The 24887-nt window shown below is 35.4% G+C and overlaps 1 protein-coding gene across 1 annotated transcript in view; it reads right to left on the bottom strand.

The window, feature by feature from the left end:
* Positions 1-12874, bottom strand: part of STARD13 (StAR related lipid transfer domain containing 13) — a 415422-nt gene extending 402548 nt beyond the window's left edge. The window contains 1 exon segment of the mRNA XM_079137263.1: positions 12722-12874. The gene's annotated coding sequence lies outside the window, so the exon portion shown is untranslated.
* Positions 12875-24887: the final 12013 nt, after the last annotated feature.

The raw sequence follows: 24887 nt of genomic DNA, 5'->3' as shown, positions 1-24887 counted from the left end.
CAGGTAACTGGATAAAGAAATAATGGATCTGTAAAAGAGATAAAATGAAGATATTCTCTCTGCCTCAGGGATGATCCTCTGAGAATCATGTGATATAAGTTTTCAGTAATGGTTACACTTTTTAGTGTTGTATTAGAACCATTACAAGTAACAAGCCCTAGTGGTCAAAAAGAAAACAAATAAAAAACAAAAACAAAAAAAACTGTTCCTTCTTTGGGAAAAAAGTGACACAGTCAGAGAAAAGTATTAGGTTTGGTTCCTTAGTGAAATTTTTCTTACATTTTTAGGTTCTTCTAAAACTAGATTTTTTTAAATTATATAATTCAAAGGGTTTAATTTAATATCTTTTTAATGCAAATAACTAAACAAGATTTCCTTCAGGCTTCATAACTCCATGAAAATTAATCTTTGATTTTTCAAATTTTGTTCTTTTCTCTGAGTCTTTATCCATTGCTTAATTTTTGTAATTCTTATATTATGCCTACGCTTCTTCATTTGTTCTTGTCCTAGAGCCCCTTTGCACACATAAAAAGTAACACCAAAAATTTTTAAATGCTATCCTTATAGTCATTTTCTAAGGTTGATATGAATAGGTATAAACCCTAGAATATTAGACTTCACTGATGTGATAAACATCATTGAATATTTTCATCTATATGCAAATAAGCCACGAAAGGAAATAAATTATGAATTATAGAAAATCAATAGTAAAATTATCATCTAATATATGCCCAAATTTTACAGAAAGAGAGCATAGGGAAAAATTTCTAAGATATTCACCTTAATGCACATATGCCAAAAAATCAAGTAGCACACTATAGACTGACTGAGGCTGGAGAGAAAAGGCACAGATTCTTAACTCATTCTCTTCTTTCAAAATATGAGGGAGGAAAAATGAAAACACAAGCATTTTATTTAAAACAAATTCAACTTTTCTAATATGTTTTAATTTTATATAAAATTCAAAATTATACTGTCCAATTATTTAACTTCCTTATTTGAAAGAAGAATCCTACTAATTCACTAATTGAGAAACTGAAGACCAAGATAATAAAGTTTTCTAGAGGAAAGCAGAACATTTGTATTTTAAAAATTCATGGGCTGGGCCATTTGCCAGCCTCTGGCCTGTCCATCGCCTGCCTTACACCCATCCATCACCCAATGCACAAGGTTCACCTCCTGATCATCCGACAACAGTCAGCAAACTGATCGCCAACCTCCAGTGTAGCACCAGCTGCCCGCTGTTGCCTGGAAGTTCTCTATCACAGTACCTGCAGTTTTGATTACATGTGGCTGGCACCATTTTGAGACAACAGCCAGGCCCCCTAGGACCCCTGGCCGGACTGACTGAGCCCCGTCTCCAGGATCCCTCAGCCCGACCAATCAGTCCCTGCCTCTGGGGCCCTCACATCGACTGACTGCTCCCTGCTGCCAGGACCCCTAGACGAACTGACTGCACCCTATCACCGGGACCCCAGACCGACTGATTGCACCCGGCCTCTAGGATCCCACAACCACACCAAACACACCAGACCTCCAGGACCCCTGCCTGACCAACCACATCCCGCCTCCAGGACCTCCAGCTGACCACGTCCACACCCTGAGCTGCAGCTCCCGTTTGCCAACACATTTCGAAGCCAGAGCAGCCATCTTGGGTAATCCTGGAAGCCTTAGCTCCGATCTTTAGGTGGGGCAAAACCCATCCTGAGACGCCTGCTGGAGGCTTAAAGCCACTGTCAGGTACCTCTCATGCATCAAGCTACTGAACACTGGGAGGTTTCATTAGTATATGAATGTTACACTGTAGATTTTCTTTTTTCTCCTTATTGAAAAATTTTAAGTTTTTATTTCTTTACTTTTCTTGCTTTCTTTTCCTTTTGTTTACCTGTTGCCTCAGAGTCTCTTTCTCCCTTTTTTGCATGCTAACATTCAATTTCTTTTGATTATACTCATAACCTTTCTATTATCTAGAACTTCTGTATGTTCTTCTCTTATCCCATTAACAGTCACATTCTACATCCCTCTGCATCCTCTTTGTCCTCCATTAGAAACTGCAGACTTTATTGCAAATCTTTTTTTGTTTTACTGAAGATAATATTTGAACTCATTCTGTTTATTATGATAATTTTGTTATTGTCCTCATAGGGGCTATTTGGTCTAGGATTACATAGTGTCTGAATTGGGCACTGCTAATATTGATCTCCCCTTAAAGAAAGGGTTTTGGAAACCTGTAGGGCCACTATAAGCCTATAGGGGGAAATTTGCAACACCCCAGATCTGCAGCGCTAGAGGGGAAGATACATGAACAGCATGAAAAAACAAGGGAAGAAAATGATCCAAACAAATCTAGATTCTATAGTAATAGAATCCAATGACAGTATGATAGAAGAAATGTCAGAAAAGGACTTCAGATTATACATAATTAAGATGATTCGTGAAGCAAAGGATGAGATAAGAGAGCAATTGCAGGCAATGAATGATAATAAGCTGAACGAGCACCTGCAGGAAGCAAAAGATCATTTCAACAAAGAGATAGAGATTCTAAAAAAAAAAAAAAAAAAAAAACCAAACGGAAATCCTTGAAATGAAGGAAACAATAAACCAAATAAAAAACTCAATGGAAAGCACCAAAAGACTAGATCACTTGGAGACAGAACCTTAGACAATGAAGACAAAATATTTAATCTTGAAAATAAAGTTGCCCAAACAGAGATGGTAAGAAATCATGAACAGAATCTCCAAGAACTATGCGACATCACAAAAAGACAAAATTTAAGAATTATCAGCATTGAGGAAGGCACAGAGATACAAACCAAAGGCATGAACAACCTATTCAATGAAATAATATCAGAAAATTTCCCAAGCCTGAAGAATGAAATGGAAAATCAAATACAAGAGGCTTACAGAACACCAAATGCACAAAATCACAACAGATCCACACCAAGGCACATTATAATGAAAATGCCTAACATTCAAAATAAAGATAGGATTTTGAAGGCCGCGAGAGAAAAGCATCAGATTACATATAGGGGGAGACCAATATGGATGAGCAGCTGACTTCTCAACCCAGACTCTAAAAGCTAGAAGGACCTGGACCAACATATTTCAAGCTCTGAAAGAACATGGTTGCCAACCAAGAATCCTATACTCAGCAAAACTAACCTTCAGATTTGAAGATGAAGTAAAATTCTTCCATGATAAACAAAAGTTAAAAGAATTTACAAATAGAAAGCCTGCACTACAGAATGTTCTCAACAAAATATTCTATGAGGAGGAAATGAAAAACAACAATGTAGGTCAGCAAAGGGAGGAATTACCTTAGAGAAAGACCAAAGGAGAAACCAAGCCAACTTAAAAACCAAAAATAAGCCAAATGACTGGGAATACAAATCATATCTCAATAATAACCCTGAACGTTAATGGCCTAAACTCATCAATCAAAAGATATCGGCTGACAAAATGGATTAAAAAGAAAGTCCCAAAAATATGCTGCCTACAAGAGACTCATCTCAAAGAAAAAGACATCCACAGACTAAACGTGAAAGGATGGGAAAAAACCTACCACACACATGGACTCAGTAAAAAAGTGGGGGTTTCCATCCTTATATCAGATAAAGTGGACTTCAAGCCAAAGTTAGTCAGAAGGGATAAAGAAGGACATTTCATACTGCTTAAGGGAACCATAAATCAGGAAGACATAACAATAGTAAATATTTATGCTCCAAACAATGGTGCATCCCTGTACATCAAACAAATCCTTCTCAATTTTCAGGAATCAAATAGACCACATCATGATAATTCTGGGTGACTTTAATGCACCACTGTCACCACTAGATAGATCTTCCAAACAAAAACCAAACAAAGAAACCATAGAACTCAATAACACAATCAATAACCTAGACTTAATAGACAAATATAGAATATTCCATCCATCAACTTTCTTCTCAGCAGCACATGGAACCTTCTTGAAAATAGACCATATGTTATGCCACAAAGCAGCCCTTAGGAAATGCAAAAAAATATACTGCCTTGTGTTCTATCAGATCATAATGGACTGAGAGTAGAAATCAATGACAAAATAAAAAACAGAAATTACTCCAACACCTGTAGACTAAATAATATGCTATTGAATGAAACATGCATAACAGAAAACATCAGGGAAGAAATAAAAAAATTCTTGGAGGTCAATGAGAATGATGATACAACATATCAAAATCTCTGGGACACTATGAAAGTGGTACTAAGAGGAAAATTCATTGCATGGAGTGCATTCCAGAAAAGAACGAAAAGTCAACAACTAGATGACCTAACATTATAGCTCAAAGCCCTAGAAAAAGAAGAACAGAATAACAGCAAAAGTAGTAGAAGACAAAGGAAATAATTAAAATCAGAGCTGAAATCAATGAAATTGAAACAAAAGAAAACTATTCAAAAAATTGACAAAACAAAAAGTTGGTTCTTGGAGAAAGTAAACAAAATAGACAAACCCTTAGCCACACTAACAAAGAGAAGGAGAGAGAAAATTCAAATTACTAAAATTCGTGATGAAAAAGGAAATATCATGACAGACACCACTGAGATACATAATATAATCTGTATTCCAACAAAATAGAATCTACCAAAGACATTGACAAATTTCTAGAGACATACGCTCCTCCCAAACTGAACCAGGAGGACGTACACAATTTAAACAGATCAATATCAAACAATGAAATAGAAGAAGCCACTAAAAACCTACCATCCAAGAAAAGCCCAGGACCAGACAGATTCTCAGCCGAGTTCTATAAGACCTTCAAAAAAGATCTCATTCCAATACTTCTCAAAGTATTCCAGGAAATAGAAAGAGAGGGTACCTTCCCAAACTCATTCTATGAAGCTAATATCACCCTCATACCCAAACCAGGAAAAGACACATCAAGGAAAGAAAATTTTAGACCAATATCCTTGATGAATATAGATGCTAAGATCCTTAACAAAATATTGGCCCACCATATCCAAAAATATATTAAGAAAATTGTGCACCACGATCAAGTGGGGTTCATCCCTGGAATGCAAGGATGGTTTAACATCTGTAAATCAATAAACATAATCCATTATGTCAATAGACTTAAGGATAAAAATCAGATGATTATTTCAACTGATGCAGAAAAAGCGTTCGACAAATACAACACCCCTTCATGCTCAAAACACTAGAAAAATAGGGATAGTAGGAACATACCTGAACATTGTAAAGGCTATTTATACTAAGCCCATGGCCAACATCATTCTTAATGGAGAAAAACTAAAACCACTCCCCTTAAAAAAGGGAACAAGACAGGGATATCTTCTTTCATCACTTCTATTCAACATTGTCCTCAAAACTCTACCAGAGCAATTAGGCAGACTAAAGAAATTAAAGGGATACGAATAGGAAAAGAGGAACTTAAGCTGTCACAATTTGCTGATGACATGATTCTATATTTAGAGGATCCAAAAAACTCCTCCAGAAAACTTCTAGACCTCATCAATGAATTCAGCAAAATAGCAGGCTATAAAATCAGCACGCATAAATCTAAAGCATTTTTATATGCAAGTGACGAAAAGCTGAAAGGGAAATGAGGAAAACAATTCCATTTGCAATAGCCTTGAAAAAAATAATATACTTGGGCATCAATCTAACCAAAGAGGTAAAAGATCTCTACAATGAAAACTACAAAACATTAAAGAAAGAAATTGAGGAAGACCTTAGAAGATGGAAAGATCTCCCATGTTCTTGGATAGGCAGAATTAATATTATCAAAATGGCCATACTACCAAAAGTGCTATACAGATTTAATGCAATTCCAATTAAAATTGCAATGATGTACCTTACAGAAATAGAGTAAGCAATCATGAAATTCATCTGGAAGAATAAGAAATCCAGAATAGTTTAAGCAATCCTTAGCAGGAAGAATGGAGCAGGGGGTATCGCAATACCAGAACTTCAACAATACTACAAAGCAATATAGTAAAAAAAACCACATGGTATTGGCACCAAAATAGACAGGTAAATCAATGGTACAGAATAGAGGACACGGACACAAACTCAAATAAATACAATTTTCTCACACTAAACAAAGGGGCCAAAAATATGCAATGGAGAAAAGATAGCCTCTTCAACAAATGGTGCTGGGAGAATTGGAAATCCATATGCAACAGAATGAAACTAAACCCATATCTCTCACCCTGCACAAAAATCAACTCACGATGGATCAAGGACCTCGAAATCAGACCAGAGACCCTGCATCTTATAGAAGAAAAAGTAGGTCTAAATCTTCACCTTGTTGGCTTAAGATCAGACTTCCTTAACAGGACTCCCATAGCACAAGAAATAAAAGCAAGAATCAACAACTGGGATAGATTCAAACTAAATAGCTTTCTCTCAGCAAAGGAAACTATCAGCAATGTGAAGAGAGAGCCTACAGAGTGGGAGAATATCTTTGCTACTCATACTTCAGATAGAGCACTAATTTCCAGAATATATAAAGAACTCAAAAAACTCTACACAAAGAATACAAATAACCCAATCAACAAATGGGCTAAGGATATGAACAGATGCTTCACAGAAGATCTACAAGCAATCAACAAACATATGAAAAAATGTTCACCATCTTTAGTAATAAGAAAAATGCAATTCAAAACTACACTAAGATTCCATCTCACCCCAATTAGAATGGTGATTATCAAAAACACAAGCAACAATATGTGTTGGTGAGGATGTGGGGAGAAAGGTACACTCATACATTGCTGGTGGGGCTGCAAATTAGTGCAGCCACTCTGGAAAGCAGTGTGGAGATTCCTTAGAAAACTTGGAATGGACCCACCATTTGACCCAGCTATCCCACTTCTTGGCCTATACCCAAAGGACTTAAAATCAGCATAATACAGATACGCAGCCACATCAATGTTCATAACTGCTCAATTCACAACAGCCAGACTGTGGAACCAACCTAGATGTCCTTCAATTGATGAATGGATAAAGAAACTGTGGTATATATATATACAATGGAATATCACTCAGCTATAACGAATGATAAAATTATGGCATCTGCAGGCAAATGGATGAAATTGGAGAATATCATGCTAAGTGAGATAAGCCAATCTCAAAAATCCAAAAGACAAATGATCTCACTGATAAGTGGATGATGACAAATAATGGGGGGTTGGAGGGGGGCAAGAATGGAGGAAGGAGGGACTGTATAAAGGGAAAACAGGGGTGAGAGGGGTGGGGGGGAAGGAAAGAGTAACAGAATGAATCAAACATCATTACCCTATGTAAATATATGATTACGCACATGGTATGCTGTTACTCCATGTACAGACAGAAACAACATGTATCCCATTTGTTTACAATAAAAATAAATTTTAAAAAAATCAGCTGATCCAGTTAAAACAGGATGAATCACATTCACTATGTCCCAGAAATAAACAGCTGTCAGCAGTCTTTACTAAAAAAAAAAAAAAGAAAAAACAAATTCATGGGCTAGGGATATAGCTCAGTTGGTAGAGTGTTTGCCTTCCAAGCACAAGACCCTGGGTTCAATCCCCAGTACTGCCAAAAAAATAAAATAAAATAAAAATTCATGTTTTTCAACATTTAGAATACTGAATATTAACATTCACTTCACTGAATATTAATATACAAAAGCTAAATAATGTAATGTTAATTTGAGATTTCCAAATATAAATGAGGCCTTGTTATTTATTTTCATGTAAATTTGTCTTACGTGTCAAAAAACAAGTTTGTGTAATTAACCTTCAGAGGACATTTAAAACACCATGAAAAAACGTAATCACAGGATAGCTTTTCCCAAGCTAAAATAATTTGCATTGAATTAATCTTTGTCAATGTTTCTAAGCTCAGTTATTCCTAGAATGGAAACTAATGTACTTATTCTGTTGCACGACTAAAAATATACCACTGGATTCCAGATTAGAGAAACAAAGAGGTCTTCCAGTTTTACATATTCTATTGCTGGACACAAGATTTCTCTTCCCCATCACACTACCATTTACTTAGTGATTATAATTTATTGTAGTGAAAGCAGGTTGCTACCTAAATTCTTATCATGATTCCTCTGATTATTGTCTGTGTGACCTCACAAGTTACTTAACCTCTCAATGTCTCTTGTCTCACTAGGGATGTTCAGGACCTACTCAAAAGGTTTTATTTATTACTTCCCATTTTATTTTTGGCTCATATTTTACCCAAGACACAGCCAGGTCTTCAGGAAGCTAGAAATCTTATGTTATATAGTCTATGAGAGCTATGGACTCACCCTTTTGGATGGGTCAACTACTACAAAAATGTCAACAGGGATCCAACATGAACCCACTAAAGAGAAAGTTAGTGCCATGTTAACTGAAGAACCCAAATGTCTCTAGGTCAATATGATCCCCTGACAATGGATATAGAACTAATGGAATAAAAATGAGATATGAGAACAAAGAAGAATCATATTGATGTTCAGTTCTACACACATATAAAACACACTTTAATAATGTCATGTTTTATTTTTCACTTGCATATGGTTAATTTTTGTATGTTCATGTTTTCATTCACTTAAAGTTTTCCTTAAGAAAAGCACATCTTTGGAACCCCTCAATTGATGTTTCTTCTTATTTAAACATCCATTCATATGCCAAGCCTTGTCCAAGCACAAGGAAAACAAAAGTGAATTTCACATATTTTCTTGAAGATTTCTCATCTAGGGATAAAGGGTCATGTAGGCAGATAACATTACAAGGCAAACTATGTACAAAGTGGTATGGGAACACAGACAAAAGAGCAAATTATTCTGCCTAAGGGAAAAGGAAGAGTTCATGGAGGAGGTAACCTTTAAACTCAGTTTTGAAGGACGAACAGTACTATTTCAGGGGGAGAAAATCCCAAAGGCATGAAAGCACAAAAAGAATACAGCATGTTCAAAGCACAGTGAGGATTTTTATCTGACTTCATCTGATAGCACCTAGAGAACAATGGCAGTAAATGATGTGTGAAAGGTGAATGGGGACCCCCAGATAAGAAGCCACATATTAGGGAGTTTGACTTTTTGCTGTAGGTAATGGGAAACCTGTGGATTCTATTTTTTTTTTTTTTTTTTTTTTTTTTGGTGCTGGGGATCGAACCCAGGGCCTTGTGCTTGCAAGGCAAGCACTCTACCGACTGAGCTATATCCCCAGCCCCTGGATTCTATTTTTATTGTTGTATTTTACAACTGAGAATGTTAAAAAATACAGGGAGACAATATAAATAAGAGTTTTATGCATGCGTAATAGTCACCAGTATTTCAGTATTCCTAATTTGAGATTAACTTTTCCTTACTTTTGACTCCCTCCATTGTGTATGTGTGTTTTTTCAAAATAATACCTTTATTGTAAAATAGATACAGGAAAGCATACAAAAAAGATGCATGGCTTAATTACTTCCTCAGTGATGCTGATTTTTATTATGAAGACTTAGAAGAGGCATAAACAAATAGTGGCTACTATTATGCTCTTCTTTGATACCAGACTGAGAAATACCCTAACTGCATACTTCATTATAAGTAGTTCCCATTACATGTGTGTCTTTTTTCTCTAATTACTCTTTCTAAAAAGGAAGGACATATATTATACTTACTTTATATTAATTATTTCTCTAATTACTCTTTCTAAAAAGAACATTATACTTACTTTATATTAATTATAGTATAGTTCAGAATTTTGTGTATTGAAATTTTCAAGAATAATTGATGACTAAACAATAAATAGAAATAAGTGGAGTTAAGACATCAAAATATGAATGCTTTGGGGCAGGCAAAGAAAATCTATCAGCAACCTATCATACCTTCTATTAGCTGAGTGTATTTTTTACTTTCTCCATAGTCTCAGATTTCTCACTATGAACAGAATGTTTCATTATTTATGTCTTAGAGTCTCCTACCATAAACCATTAAGCCTTTAAAAATTGTCATTTTGAGGAATCAGGCTTTTGGAATATCTTCGTTGGAATGGTACACAAAGATTAATGACAGTCATAACTTAACTGGATGATGCACTTCTATGAGTAAAGATGTTTCTAAGTTTTGTAAAAATACTCCTCAAGACAAAGAAAAATGGTAAAGACAGAAGTGTATGTTTTCTGGTGGATTCAACAAGTAGACTTTGGAATTCAACATAAAAATTCTCTTGCTTATCAATTATTTAGTCATGAAACCTTGTTTTAAAGATGTTTGAAACCATGTTTGATGTTATTTAATGCCTGCATTTTGTAATCATGTACAATGATATTCAGGAGAAAAAGAACATTTTCTTTCCTAACATTTTCCTTTTATACATAGAATACATTGTAGAAACAATGTTAAAAGTGGTTATAGAAAGTTTCAATAATCTTAGATAAATTTATCTTCTCAATTTAGTGATTAAATGCCTACCATAAGCACCATGAGAGTAAGGATTGTGCCTCTTGTTTTCGTTGTTTGTTTTTTGGTACCAGGGATTGAACCCAGGGACACTTAAGCACTAAGCCACATCCCCAGTCCTTTTTATTTTTTGTTTTGAGACAGGGTCTCAAAAACAAATTTTAGCACCAAATCTTTAGCCAAATCTAGCTTAATATTGATGCTTTAAAAACAGTTTAGAATCATTTTTGAACCGTGATAATTTCAAATTAATATACTTAAGTAAATGATAAGCTGTATTTTAAGTTGCACCACAAAGAATCAACAGCAAGCAATTAAGAACGTATTATATTTTAGTAATTTAGAAAAAAACTTCTAGAAGCCGAAAATTGAAAGTCAATTTATTCTTTTGATTTTTAAAAATAATTCAATTATATGAATTAAAGAGATATAACAAAGACCTGCTACAAAAGAGGAGAGAGTTTTTCAACATATTTAGTTGTTTTGCACTAAGGTCAAATTTATTTTGAACATAAAAAACTTATATTCTTTTTCTTATCACAAAAACTGGAGTAAATACATTCCAGCCCTCAAGAAGACTATTTGTGCTTTGGGGATAAAGGGAACCTTGCACCCTTATTTGTGGCTTCTTCATAATTCTCTACAATAACCCCATTCAAGGAAGAAAAGGCACATTTTTTTTTTTACTGATTCCATCTAAGCGCATTATAAAAGGCCAGATAACTGCCAGAAAATCTATACTTAAACTATTGGAATGTAGGAGGGTTGAGCAATACCATATAGAACATGTAGAGGTCAGACTTAACATCTCAGGCTTCATAAGGATGTGAAATAAGAGCATCTGGCGATTTCTGAGACATTAATAAAGCGGAGTTATGAGAAAGTCACTTTAGATTTGACATTTCCTTTTTCAATGTGTGCATGTAAATAAAATCAAAATATATGATGTTAAACCTGTGACATAAAGAACTGAAAACTCAAAGGTCCAAAACAAAATAGTGAAGCAAGATGGAATTGGTGAATAAGATGACTAAATTGTATTGTCATTACATCACATGCCATTATATTATATATGTATATAAAACATCATTCATACACACATATGTATATTGGTACTGGGGATTTAATCCTTGTGTATTTTTAAAGCAAGAAGATTAGGGAATTTTAACAGTGCAACATCATTTGGATCATATTCTGGTCAATAAATTTAAGAATGCTCTAAGCTGTATTTGTTTTTTCTATGGGCTGTGGAAATGAAAATGAACTTCCAAATAAAGAAAGTCAAGCTCAGGAATTAGAATATTTGATTCTTAAATACATTTTCTTATCACAGGAAGATCTATTGGATCTGAGAATGTTTTAAATTACTTGGTCTTTATATACTGCATAACTATTAGGTAGATACTAGGGATGGGTATGAGAGTAAACATGATAACTAAAGCTGAGTGTCTTGTGTTCAAGGAGATTTCAACTCTATCTGGGATGGGCAATCCTAAGGACAAAATTTTACCTGACAGAGAGCCCTTGATGAAGAGTCTACTACAAAACAACTTGGGTTTTCCTCTTTAAGAAGAAATTGCATCTGTCATCACACTTAACAGGAGAACTTTCCTTTGATGTCTGATGACAGTCTTTCTTCCAATCCCTGTAACAAACTAATTATTAATATGCTGGAGCAGATCTCAGGTCTCATTTTGTCATATAGCCTTCTAAGTGAAACTGCATCATTATATTATATTATGGATTTGTTAGTAACAAAATTCAAGTGGGCGCTATTCATATGGGAGCTGTTTTCTATTAAATTTTAGGTTAAGTTGTATCAAATTTTATTTTAGGTTTGTAAACCCTATTTCAGGACGCATTAAATAGCAGCAAGAGAACAAATACCAAAATTTCTGATAAACACTACTGATGATAAAACCGTTTCAGAACAATTGACCATGGTTTTCAATAAAATGGACAAAATGTTAACATAGCTGACGTAGGTTATTATTTCAATGTTTTTGCATCCTAGTATATTAGTATAGTGCTCTACATTTAGTAGGGACCAAATCAGTGTTTACTAAATTAAACTATGTGATGAGCAGTAAGCTGGAAACTCTGCATTCTGAAATATTGCTGCTATTTAGATAAGTTATGGCTCTTCTCTCCAAAGTTAAAACTGCTTTCTGTATAAATAATAGAACATATCATGTATCACTTCATGCAGTATCTTTTTCAACCTAATGGCAGCCCCCAAAAGTAGACATTTGGTTTGACCAACAAGGGAAACAGAGAGTCAGAAAAAGGAAATAACTTACTGAATTCCACCTAACCGTGCAGGAAGTGGAGGATTTGTGATTATGTCCTGATCACTCAGATCTTTATACAGGACACTATAGACCTGTGGGCAATAGTTTATGTAATCCTTCTTGACATTAAGGTGAAAAATCAAATCTATTCTCTGGTAAGCATATTTCTTTGCTGATACCTATAAAAAAAAAAGGATACATTTCATCCTGCTTGACTAGAACATATGTTTGTAAGAGTACCAAAGGTGACAGATCGAATTTACAGCTACAGAACTGTCATGTTTAGTTTATGTGGCAACTAAACATGCTGGTCTCTCAGCAGGAAGAGTAGAGGGGGCTTCCCCATGCAGAAGACAGACAAACACTAAAGAGAACTAAGGGTATTTCCCGGGAAACCACCTGTGGCAAGGGGGTACCACTTCTAGGAGGACCCACAAACACCTCCAGAATCAAGACAAAAAGCTAATACTGTATCTTCCAAGTTGTTTCTGATATTTGGAGACAAAAAGTGGTGATACTGATATGCAGAAAAAGGTCCTACTAAAAAAAAAAAAAAAAATTAAACCAGATACATCTTCCTGTGGAGAACTAGAAAAGCTGAGTAAAACACAAAAAGGACTTTTCTGAAGGTATCCCTTGAAAGAGTACGATCATGAAGAAGGGTGCAGAGAAGTCTGCTCATATTCAACTGTATTTTCCCTGACTTATTTGCCATGTTGGAAACTGTTCCAGAGGCTGAGAACTCATGCAGAAAATGACAGCTAATAAGCAGATAAGCTGAGAAGAGCTTTCAGGAGCTCTATGGTTCTAAGAAAATAAAAACTAAGATTTTTAGGGCCCACTGTGGAGATGTGAAAACACCTCAGGCTTTTAGTTGGGACACATAAAGGACCATCCTAAGAATAAATAAGAAAGAGCCTGAAATAGAGCAGGCCTAACAAAAAATGGAAAAGCAGTTTGAAATAATCTCAATTCTTCATTAGATTAAGGTACTCTTCTCTTAGTTTACTTCCTAACAGATGCAAAAGTAAATCTTTTATAAAAGTAAAATCATCCCTCTAAATCTAAATTTTTTGTGTGAACAAAAATAGCATTCCACTCAGAATTTCTGTGTATACCCCAAAACAGGAATAAGATAAAGACAATACAGAAATAAGATGTAAAGAAGATCCAAATACAGGAATTATTAAGCACAAACCATAGAATTTCACTAAAGTAGAATCTATACACATATGGATGACATGAAAATTCTAGAAAAATATGACTCAATTAGAAATTTTAAAAAGTTATAAAATTTAAAGAAAACAGGATTTAGAAATAAATTTAACAGTATCAGTGCAAGATCTGTATAATGAATATTACAAAAGAGCAATTAAAGACCAAAATAAATGGAGATATTTGCCTTGTTCATAGTTTGAAACACTGAGTATTTTTAAGATGTCAATTTCCCCCACAGTGATGAGTAGATTAAACAGAAACCCAATCAAAATCCCAACAGGCTTTAGTAGAAATTGAAACTTCAATTCTAACATTCATATTAAAATGCAAAGGATTTAGAATAATTTTTTAAAAAAGAATGTCTTTCATTATATTATTTCAAGATTTATAAAGTTATAGTAATCAATACAGGGTGGCATTGGCTTAAGGAAAGACATATACTTACCAACTGAACTAAAGAGAATAGATTCAGAAAATCAACTGATTTTTGACAAAGGTGCTATGGAGTTAAAGGATGATCTTTTTGATACATGCAGAATAACTGGATTCCTATTTTGAAAAACATGAATATCAACTCCTGTTATTAAACCATACAGAAAAATTACTTTAAGTAGATCAGAGGCATAAATTAACTACAAACTTCTGTACCCATGGGTTCTGTGTTCACAGATTGAACTGTGGATGGAAAATGCTTTAAAAAAAAATGTCTACTGAACATGTACGGACTTTATTTCTTGTCATTATTCCCTAAAAAAATAGAATAAAACAACTATTTACATGGAATTTTTACGTTGCATTAGATATTTTAAATAATCCAGAGGTGATCTCAAAAATATAGGAGTAAGTACATAGGTTATATGCAAATTTTATACCATTTCCTAGAAGAGGTTTGAATATCTGCATATTTTCATACTGAAGGAATGTTCTGGTATCAATCCTCCAAGGATATCCAGGAAGGACTCTCTACAATGAATACTAAAAAGAGGATCTTGTGAATAGCTTTATGCTGATGAACTTGGATAACTAAAAAAAAAAAAATTAAATAAAAATAAAATTTACAAAGCTCCTCTTCAAAAGACACTACATACTGTAAGAAAAATATTCACAACATATACCTCTGACAAAAAAGTATTCGTAACTCCTAGAACCAATTAAAACCAACAACTCAGATTAAAAGTGGGCAAATTTTGTATACACAGGTCACAAAAATGAGGTAATGCCATATGACCACCAATGATTAAAACTAAAGGCTGAAAATACTAAATGTTGCCATGTGATAGAACTAGAAAACAGATGTTTGTTTGAAGAGTGCAGATGTAGATGGATTAGTGGGAATATGAGAGTTCTTGGTTTATGTTCCAACAATTCTTTTTTCAATAAGGAATGACACAAAGCCATTAGTTAAGGAGGAAGTCTGTGATTTGAGGAAGAAAAAGAATTAAATATTAAGAGAGAGAAAGCAAAATAATTAGAGAAAAGCAGTAATATGGCTAATCAATGTAGGGAGCCAATTCGGGTGTCCACCCAATTGCTAAGCTGCTGGGGGCAAGCACAAAAAACCTAAATGCACGAGTTTGCCCATGGTTTGTGTTTTGACAGGCAAGTTAAGTGCCAAAGTCAAGAATTGAGAATATCTACACAGGAATGTTTTCAAAGCCACTATTTCTGAAAGAGTTACCCAAATTTCAGTATAATGGTGATAAAACAAAGTAATTTCTCAATTTAAGATTGTTGGAGATGAAGTCGAGGGAGGATGAGAATGTATAGAGAAGTTAAAGCAAGGGAGAAGGGAACTAGCCAAAGCTTACTGAAATATCCAATGATGAAATAAACTTATTCCTTCATTCCACACTTTCATTTGGAGGCTTAAATACTATTTTTCTCTGTCTTCCAAATTAACTTTTTTCAGCTTTAGCTGTGACCTTCTCTTTCAGATGTTTTCTATTATCTTCCATTACGGTTTTCCTTTTCTCCCCGAACATCCTGTCTCCTTTTTGCCCTTTCTCAGCACTCCTGAACGATACTGTAACATTGCCCATATTTCGCCTTTGGCTTTTACATAAATATGTGCCATGGCATTACTCAAGTCCCTATAGCTCCCTTTACAACATGAACTACCCAAACTATTAAAAAGACGGTAGCAAAAACCAGTAAAATGTCCTCATCTGGCTACTCCAGACCATCTAACTCTTGTGATCCGCAGGCCACCCGTCCTTTTCAGTTTACATAAAAGTCTCAGGTAGTGTTTTTAAAACATGCTTTGAAATCCCAAATATTGTATGTCAAAGATGAAAACATTTTCTGGGGGATCTGGGCACTCCGAACAGCGGACCTTTTAGAGTTGGCAAGAAATTAAAAGGTAGGACACACATTCACAAAGATTTTACTTTCTGCAACGTACTTGGCCGCTCTCACGCTGCACCTAATGGAGCCTGAAGCGCCGCTAAGGAAGTGGCTGGCCACTATAGAGTGAAGAAGGGTCATAACTTTCCTCTGATAAACATCTGCAGTGTTCGAAGCCGCACCCTAAAAAGCTGAATACAAATGCTCATTCTGACAAAACAAAAAATGGGAGTCAAAGCAAGTAAATTACTTTGTCACATCCTTCTGTATTTAACTTAATATTTTCGGTTCCACACGAATAGCCTATTGGCCTGCGCGACATCTATTTTCCTTGCGACGCTCCAGGTTTCTCAGAATAAATGTTTAAAAAAACAACAAGGTGGGTCAAGCCGGCTCAGATTTAGGGGGAAATACTGGGACCGCGCCCAGCACATATCTGGACCGCTTAAGATTACGAAGGAACTACAGCTCAGTTTTTAACCTCACAAACCACTAACTTTCCAGCGATTTCCAGAAACCTGACTCTCAGCCAGAAAACCAAACCCTGTGGGCGGGGGGAGGAAAAAAAAAAAAACTTATTACGCTATCATTTCCGCTTTGCCAGTTCCAGCAAACGTGCAAAAATGGAGAAAGACACACACACTGGCGGGAGCCGGCGCTCTAAATGTGCGCAAGCGCAGGGAGAAACTCCTCCCCCTAGCGCTCCCGCCCAAACTAGGGGCGAACACCGGAAATCAGGGCCTGCAGGCACCACCCAGGGTTTCCGCCCCAAGGCCCGACGGTCGCCGTTCGGTTCCGGTGCTAGCCCCGCCCCCACGCGGGAACGCTCCCGAAGTCTTAATATCCGGGACGAGAGGCTGGCGCCGGCGCACATTTCCGGCGACGGACGCGAAGTAAAGGATCCGGTGACGCCTGTTCCTATTTCCCCAGCGGCGCAGACTCTGGCTTTCGATGCTGCAGCGCCATCTGGTGCTGAGTTTCTCTGCCCGCGGAGGGGGCGCGCGCCTAACTCTCCGAACCTTCCAGAGAAACCGCGGCCCCGTCTTGCCTTTCTCTCGCCCGCCCAGCTCGCGAGGAGGGAGGGGCCGAAGTCTCCGCCCCACTGAGTTCCCGCGCAGAAAGCTTTTCGCTGGGACTCTGAAGCCGGAACTGCTTGTGGGAGGGATGAATACCCCAGACGGAGAGGAAGTGTGCCTTTTCTAGTTTCAAGCCCCGAAAAATAGTCTCGTTTTTTTCTTTCACTCTGTCTTCCCAGTTATATCCACGTCACTTTTTTTACCGGGAGTCTCCCATTTCTTGCACCGGGGAAGATGGCACAAGCTTTTGTTTCCATTCGTTTACTTTTGTTATAAAATCATGCAGTGTATTCCGGACCCATTGGAGAGCAGAAAATGTAGTGGATAATTTGCGTTAGAAAAGTAACTCACAGGTTGGGCGTGGTGGCCTGTGCTTGTAACCCCCAACCGCTCAGGAGACTGCGGCAGGAGGATCAGGAGTTCAAAGCCAGCTTCGCAATTTATCCAGGTCCTAAGCAACTCCGGGAGACCCTTTTCTAAATAAATTACATTTAAAAAATGGGGCTAGGGATGTGGGTCAGTGGTTAAGGGCCCCTGGGTTCAATCCCCAGTACAAAAAAAAGAAAAAAGTATACTCAAACACTGAATATAGATTGGTTTACATGGAATATTTCAGGGAAAGTAAGCCCCTCAAGTCCGCAAAATCAAGACAGATTTTTAATTCTTGCCTATAAACAGATTTTCCTGGAAGCTGAAAGGCTTACAGTATTAACTATTGTTTTCAGTGTTTTGTTGGAATGGTGCCTTTTGTATCAAAATATGTAGTGAAAGGGAATATCCATTATAATTCAGATATTAACTTGCCATTAGATGTTTGTTCTATTACATTGGTTCTCAACCTTGGGCATAAGTCAGAATTCTCTGAAAGCCTAATTAAAAGACTGCTGGCCCCCAACTACAGAGTTTCTAAGAGGGAGGGAAGATCTGGGAATATGTAGAGCTGGATAATTGCAGTTCTTAGGTGATACTGATGGTTACTGCTAGAACCACTCTGGAATAATTTAAGAGCTCAGGATTGCTTTATCAGTAATGCCATTTGCTGTTTATTGCAGGGGAGATGATACTAGGTTAAATTGCTGGTATTAAAAGTGGACTAATTTTTTTTTTAACTCCATGAAAGGGAAATAATAAACTAAACTCTAATCTAGGAAAGGTTTTACATAAATACTTATTTACGCAACTAATTCACATAAATATATTCTGTATCTGATCATATGATAGAGGGTGCTGTAACATCAAGTATATTAAATAATTCAATTATTGTGATGTAATTTCTGTTCTTCACATTAGCTGTTGAAAATTGATAAATCAGAAATCATTACAGTTAAGGAGAAAAGAGTTTCAACACTTTAATTTTATCCTTTGGAAGATTTCAGAGTCTTTTCGGTTTCCCTTTGCATCAGGTGATAGTGAAACCAAAATTGGGGACAGGCAGTTAGTGTAGAAATAGGGGATCAGGTCAAATCCAGGAAATGGAGGCCATGAACACCATCTGCCTCTGCAAGTTGGAGACTGCCCCTGGGAGAATGGAATGCCAAGGCTCTCCAGAGCCCATTGATTACTAAGTTTACCTGTCCTTATCAAGGCAAGGAGCTTCTAATTAATGATCCCTGGGCCCTTACCTGACTGAATCACCTTGGCCCCTCCCACTTCTCACTTTATACATCTCACCCGCAAAACCAGGCCTAATCACCTGGGCAGGAAAGAGAGAGAAGTGGGGAGAGAACTGGAGAACAAAAGAGACCTTAACCTGTAAAAGATGTAGGTTGCGCTCACTTCTTGGGACTTTAGAATATCAGCCATGGCCCCTTCTCCTCCCTTGGGAGAAGTCTGTATTCATTACCTTTAAATAAAACCTGCTTAATATGCTTGCCTTGGCGGGTTTCTCTTATGTTATACTTCAACACCTGAGGAAGCAGAACTTGTCACCAGTGAACGGCGGTATCAATAGTTCCTTGTTTTACTGAATCATCTACTGTTTACCCCTATACCATTTAAAAACGTACATAGTACTTTCATTGGTAAAAATGGTACCTCAAAACTTATTTTTGTCCTTTTCAGCAAGCCTTTTAAGTTATTTCTGTCAAAGCCAGTGCATTTACTGACCCTTACCTATGAATAAAATGCGATACACACTATAATCTTCATCCTTGCTCCTAATTGAAGTACAAATATTGTTAGATAACAACTGATGATATTCCTAAAACTGATAAAAACTTCGGAATGTTCTAGTATGAGTGACTTTACTATAAAAATAACTTGTACCTCCTTGGTTTACAAATTAATGTATCTGATAATGAAAACAACAAAATGGTGCCTTTGCAGTGATTCAGTAAGGTTTCCATTAAATAAATGCAATTTTAAGAACTTCAATAATGTGAGGAAAGAAATGGATTCAATTTGAGTTTTGCAGAATGGATCCATACTATTTATTACAAAGTTACATCAGATCAATGCAATTGTACCTTGTGTGTGTGTTTTTTTTTTTTTTTAATAAAATTAGGTATCAATTACACTTGCTTCTTTTAAGTCAGTCCACTAGATTTTTTTCTATCTCTGTGTCAGATACTGAGTAAGGCAAGCTCATGGGCTTTGAGAGTCCTTAGGTCACAGATGACTTTACTATCACAGATAACTTTAAATTTTTTTGTTGTTGTTATCGACGGACCTTTATTTTATTAATTTATTTATATGTGGTGCCGAGAATTGAACCTAGTGCCTCACATGTGCTAGGCAAGCACTCTACCACTGAGCCACAAACCAGTCCACTAGATGAATTTTTATAAATATTGTTTTCCCTGCAATAAATTGACTTATTAAAAGTTTTCATTTTAGCCTAACAATACTGGTGTTCACATTTTGACTCAATGTTAGACCAGTTTTTGTATCCTTTATACTGGCAATGTATCATTTTGTCCATCACTGCCAGTTGAATATCTAGCCTTCATACGGCCTTATAATGTATTTGAGTTTTCAGATGTTTTACTCTTTTGACTTTTTAAAGTCAGGTTCAAATTATTCTTTGGAAATAAATTTGAATTAAATATTCTGCTGTCTTAATTTCATGAGCATGCTCCCTCGTGAACTAAATATATTATTGTGTTTTCAGAATATTTCTGATTTGTGATCAAAAAAGACAACTAATACATTGCATTTTACATTGATAATGGATTTTATGTATGGATGAGTTATAATAACTTTTAAATGAGAGTACTGACTGAGCCGATATTTTTATTAGCACATTGTAAGGCATGGATAAAATATATACTATTTAATAACATATCTAAGTTTGCCATATTAATTTCAGCAATGCTAATTTTAATACTTTAGAAAAAGTAAAAATATTAAGGTATTTTTATATGGTCTTAAAATATTACCACAAAATAGCCATTTCCTAGATTTTTTTACAACTCTTTATGTTTCATTGTGATTATTAGCCATGTACATGTATTACTCAAAATTAGTCATTAGCACTAGTTAAATGAGTCTAGCTTTTCCGTATCCTTGATGTTTTACTTACATAGATGTAACTGTTGTGTGAACCCCACTGTTTTTTGTTATCATTTAATGTATACCCTTTATTGCTTTTTGCAAAATATATAGTTTGTGTTATTCTATTTTTTATCTTTTATTTTTTATTTTTGGTTAACATATGTTAGGTGCACACATTAATGGGTTTTTGATATTTCTATATATTCATATAACTTGTATGGATTGATTAAATCCAACCTCCCATTATCCATTCTCTTCAACCATACCTTTCCCAACCTTTATTTCATCCCCACTGTCTTTAATGTGTTTCTCTACCAGATGGCCTTCAATCCCTTTAAGCAAAGTTCTATTAAACTATTTCGTGTATACTACAATAATGTCTCTACAACTAAACTTCCTATTGTACAGAATTCTGGATTTACTTATACTTTTCCACAAATGTGAGCATTTAGGATGTTGTGTAAAAATATATGTAATTTTTCTTGAAGTTTTTTTTTTTTAGGATTATAACAAAATATGTGATCCTAAGAGAAGAAAAGGAGGTAAAATATAGAAAAGCAAGTGTAGATATTTTTGTAATGTGCAGTTTGATGAATATAGAAAGCTGAGGCAACTAAATCAAAGGAAAGGAATTTAAACCGTTGGAAGCTTCAGGAAAAGAGCAGTGTTCTACTATGGTCATTTAAGCATTAGCAGTAAGTTCTCTGGAACATAAAACAATGAAGTAGAAAGAATTTGAAGAGTATTTTATAAGGGAATTTTCTCCTTCAAATATCCTAAGCTAAATAAGGCAAGTGAATAATCAAATTAAAAAGCACTGACTGAAGGGTTATGAAAAATAATATTCCCCAAGAAAAATGGAGGGACAGTGTGGCTTGGGAGGGGAAATTGGCCAGACTTAAACCTCTCCCAGCACACCCTTTCCCAATAACAATGGGCCCTAAACTTAGATTGTCCCCCACAGCAAATTAGCCCTAAATGGAGGCACAGCAAATATTGAGACTCTGGGAAACAATGGATCCCAGAGTAAGAACAATGAGTTTCAACCTTTTTACAACCACCCTCCTAAGTTAAAGTTTTAACTGTACAACTAACCTCTGATGGTCAAAACTGCAAATACACAGCTTCCAATGATTACATCATTGTATCCTATAAAACCAAAATCCCCCCTGTAACTGAGGGCCATTTTCCCCATCTGGAAAATGGGCCCCAATGGTGCCAGAGTCCACGAAGGAATAAAGGCTTCTCTGAATCTATGGAAGTCTGCCTCCCATCCTTTTGTGCTTACTCTGACCATCTGATGGAGCTCCAAGGGAAACTTTCGTACAATTCTTATTTATAACAAAGCAAACACACATTCATAATCTTTATCGAAGACTTGTGAATTAAGGAAAACCAAAAATATTCTTAGGAAGAAGGGATAACAGTTATTGAATAATGCTAATTATACTCTTTAAAAGTATTTTAAATGTTATTAGTTGATTTATATAGTGAACTGTCTGCCTTTATTTTAAATTTATTTATGACTATAATCTCTTAACCCTGCTTTACCTATAAGGTCCTAATTATAGATTAAATGTAATCCATGGGAAATCATAATAAAATTTTGGTTTGAATTGTTTTCCATCTTGACAAAGTCACTCTAAAGTTCATCTAGAAGTTGATAAACACAAAAATGCACACAATGTTTTGAAAGGAAGAGAAATGAATTATAAAGCTATACTAAACATTTTTATTGACGGATTATAATTGTACTTGTTTATGGTTGGAGTGTGATGATTTAATGCCATATTTTAAAACTATTAGAACTGAAATATATTAATACCAATGTAGGAATAGAATATAAATTAAACAAAATACTCAAGAAATATAATTACATATTTTAGTGCATATAAAACAACAATAAAAAATAATTTGAAGCCAGGCACAATGGTGCATAGCTGTAATCCCAGTGGTTCAGGAGGCTGAGGGAGGAGGATCCAGAGTTCAAAGACAGCCTCAACAATTTAATGAAGCCCTAAGCAACTTGGGGGGACCCTGTGTCAAAATATAAAAAAGGTCTGCGGATGTGTCTCAGTGGTTAAGCACCCCTGGGTTCAATCCCAATACCAAAAAAAAAAAAAAAAAATTAAATGGACAATTCAATAATTTTTGTTGATATAAACAGTTGTATTTGACCTAGGGATTTTATTTCTGGGAATGTCTTTTATGAAAATAATCATAAAATGGAGTGAGGCAAAGATACTAATTGCAACTTCATTGATAAATATACAAAATTGGAAACAACACCTAAGTAGGAAATTAATTAAAATAGCCATCGTTTTTATTCCCCGGCACCACTAAATAAAATAAATAACCATTGATAATGTGTGACTCACAAGTAGAAATAGTATGGTTATTAAAATGATTATAAATAATGTTATAAGAAATACTAATGCATATGAATTCATATTAAGTGAAATAGGAAGTTAAATTATATAAGCAGTGTGATTATACCTATATAAACAAAACAAAGATAACTTCATAAATAAAATAGGGAATGCAGTGATATTTTAGTGTATTGATTGAGGTAGATTTTAATGATAATAAACCTTATTTATGAGGTTTAGTTTAGATTTTTTAAAAGCCATTTAAATTTTAATAGAATTTTATATTTGTAATCTAAATAGAATTTAGATCTGAGGACAGGCATTGTAGCTTATTTTTCTTCATAATCCCAGTACTGGCATTGTGCCTGTAATGTAAAAGGTGCTCTGTAAATGTTTTCGAACTGCTGTTCACACTCTGGAAAGATTGTGAATTTTGTAAAAATTACTTCATCTCCCCTCCACACACACACACACACACACCCTTTTAGTTTTCTGGAGAAATTAAAGTAAGTCTAGGTATAAAGCCCTTGGTAAGAAACAGGGATTTACATCCTACAGAAATGATCCCTGAAAGTATAGTATTGGAATGGACCCATCTTTGATCCAGTAATCTCACTCCTTGGTTTATACCCAAAGGATGTAAAATTATCCCATTACAGTAACACAACCACATCAATGTTTATACCAGCTCAATTCACAATAGCTAGATTGTGGAACCAACCTAGATGCTCTTCAACAGATGAATGGATAAAGAAATTGTAGTATATATACACAATGGAATATTATTCAGCCATAAAGAAGAAGAATATTATGGCATTTACAGATAAATGGATTGAATTAGAGAATATCATGCTAAGTGAAGTAAGCCAATCCCAAAAAACCAAAAGCTGAATGTTTTCCCTGACAATTGGATGATGATATATAACAAGGGTGGAGGCGTGTGGAGTGAGAGAAGAATGGAGGAACTTCAGGTTACATAGAGGGAAATGAGAGGGAGTGGGGGTATAACAAATGGTGGAATGACACATATATCATTACCCCATGTACATGTATGTTTACACAAATGATATGAATCTACATCGTGCACAGCAATAGGAACAAAAATTGTACCCTGTTTGTGTACAATGAATCAAAATGCAGTCTGTAAAAATAAAAACAAAAGAAACAGGGAGTTAAATAGGTAGACAGTTTTTTCAGAGGCTATGGGGGACTTTGAGAGAAAGAGGTACTGACATGACCATGGTTCCTAAATTTAAGGAAATTGTAGAGTTGCCAAAGATTCCTTCTCTGAGTCAGGGCATCCTTAAGTGTGGATGACAGAAACACAAGGGAATGAGCCAGCATGTGATTTAAACTAATAAAAATGTCCCATAAAAATAAAAAAATAAAAAAATCAAATATAGCCAAAAAAAGATTTTGTAGTAAAAGTTGAATACAATTTCATTTGTAGAAGAGAAATAAAGCAGAACTTCAGGAGGGGAAAAAAGTGTCCATATCCTGCCAACATTTTTTCACTCATAATCTCTTTCCATAACTTATAGTTTCTGGGTCCTTGTGCAAGCTACTTAACTTTCTATGCCTCAGTTTCCTAGTCTAAAATTGAAGGATGTTCAATTCACAAGGTTGTTAGCATCAAATCAGTTAATATTTTAAAAACACTTAGAAAAGTGCCAGGAA

The sequence above is a fragment of the Sciurus vulgaris genome (genome assembly GCF_902686455.1).
Source record: "Sciurus vulgaris genome assembly, chromosome: 4".
NCBI lineage: Eukaryota > Metazoa > Chordata > Mammalia > Rodentia > Sciuridae > Sciurus > Sciurus vulgaris.
Note: the sequence above shows the minus strand (reverse complement) of the source record. Positions and strands in the feature narration are given on the sequence as shown.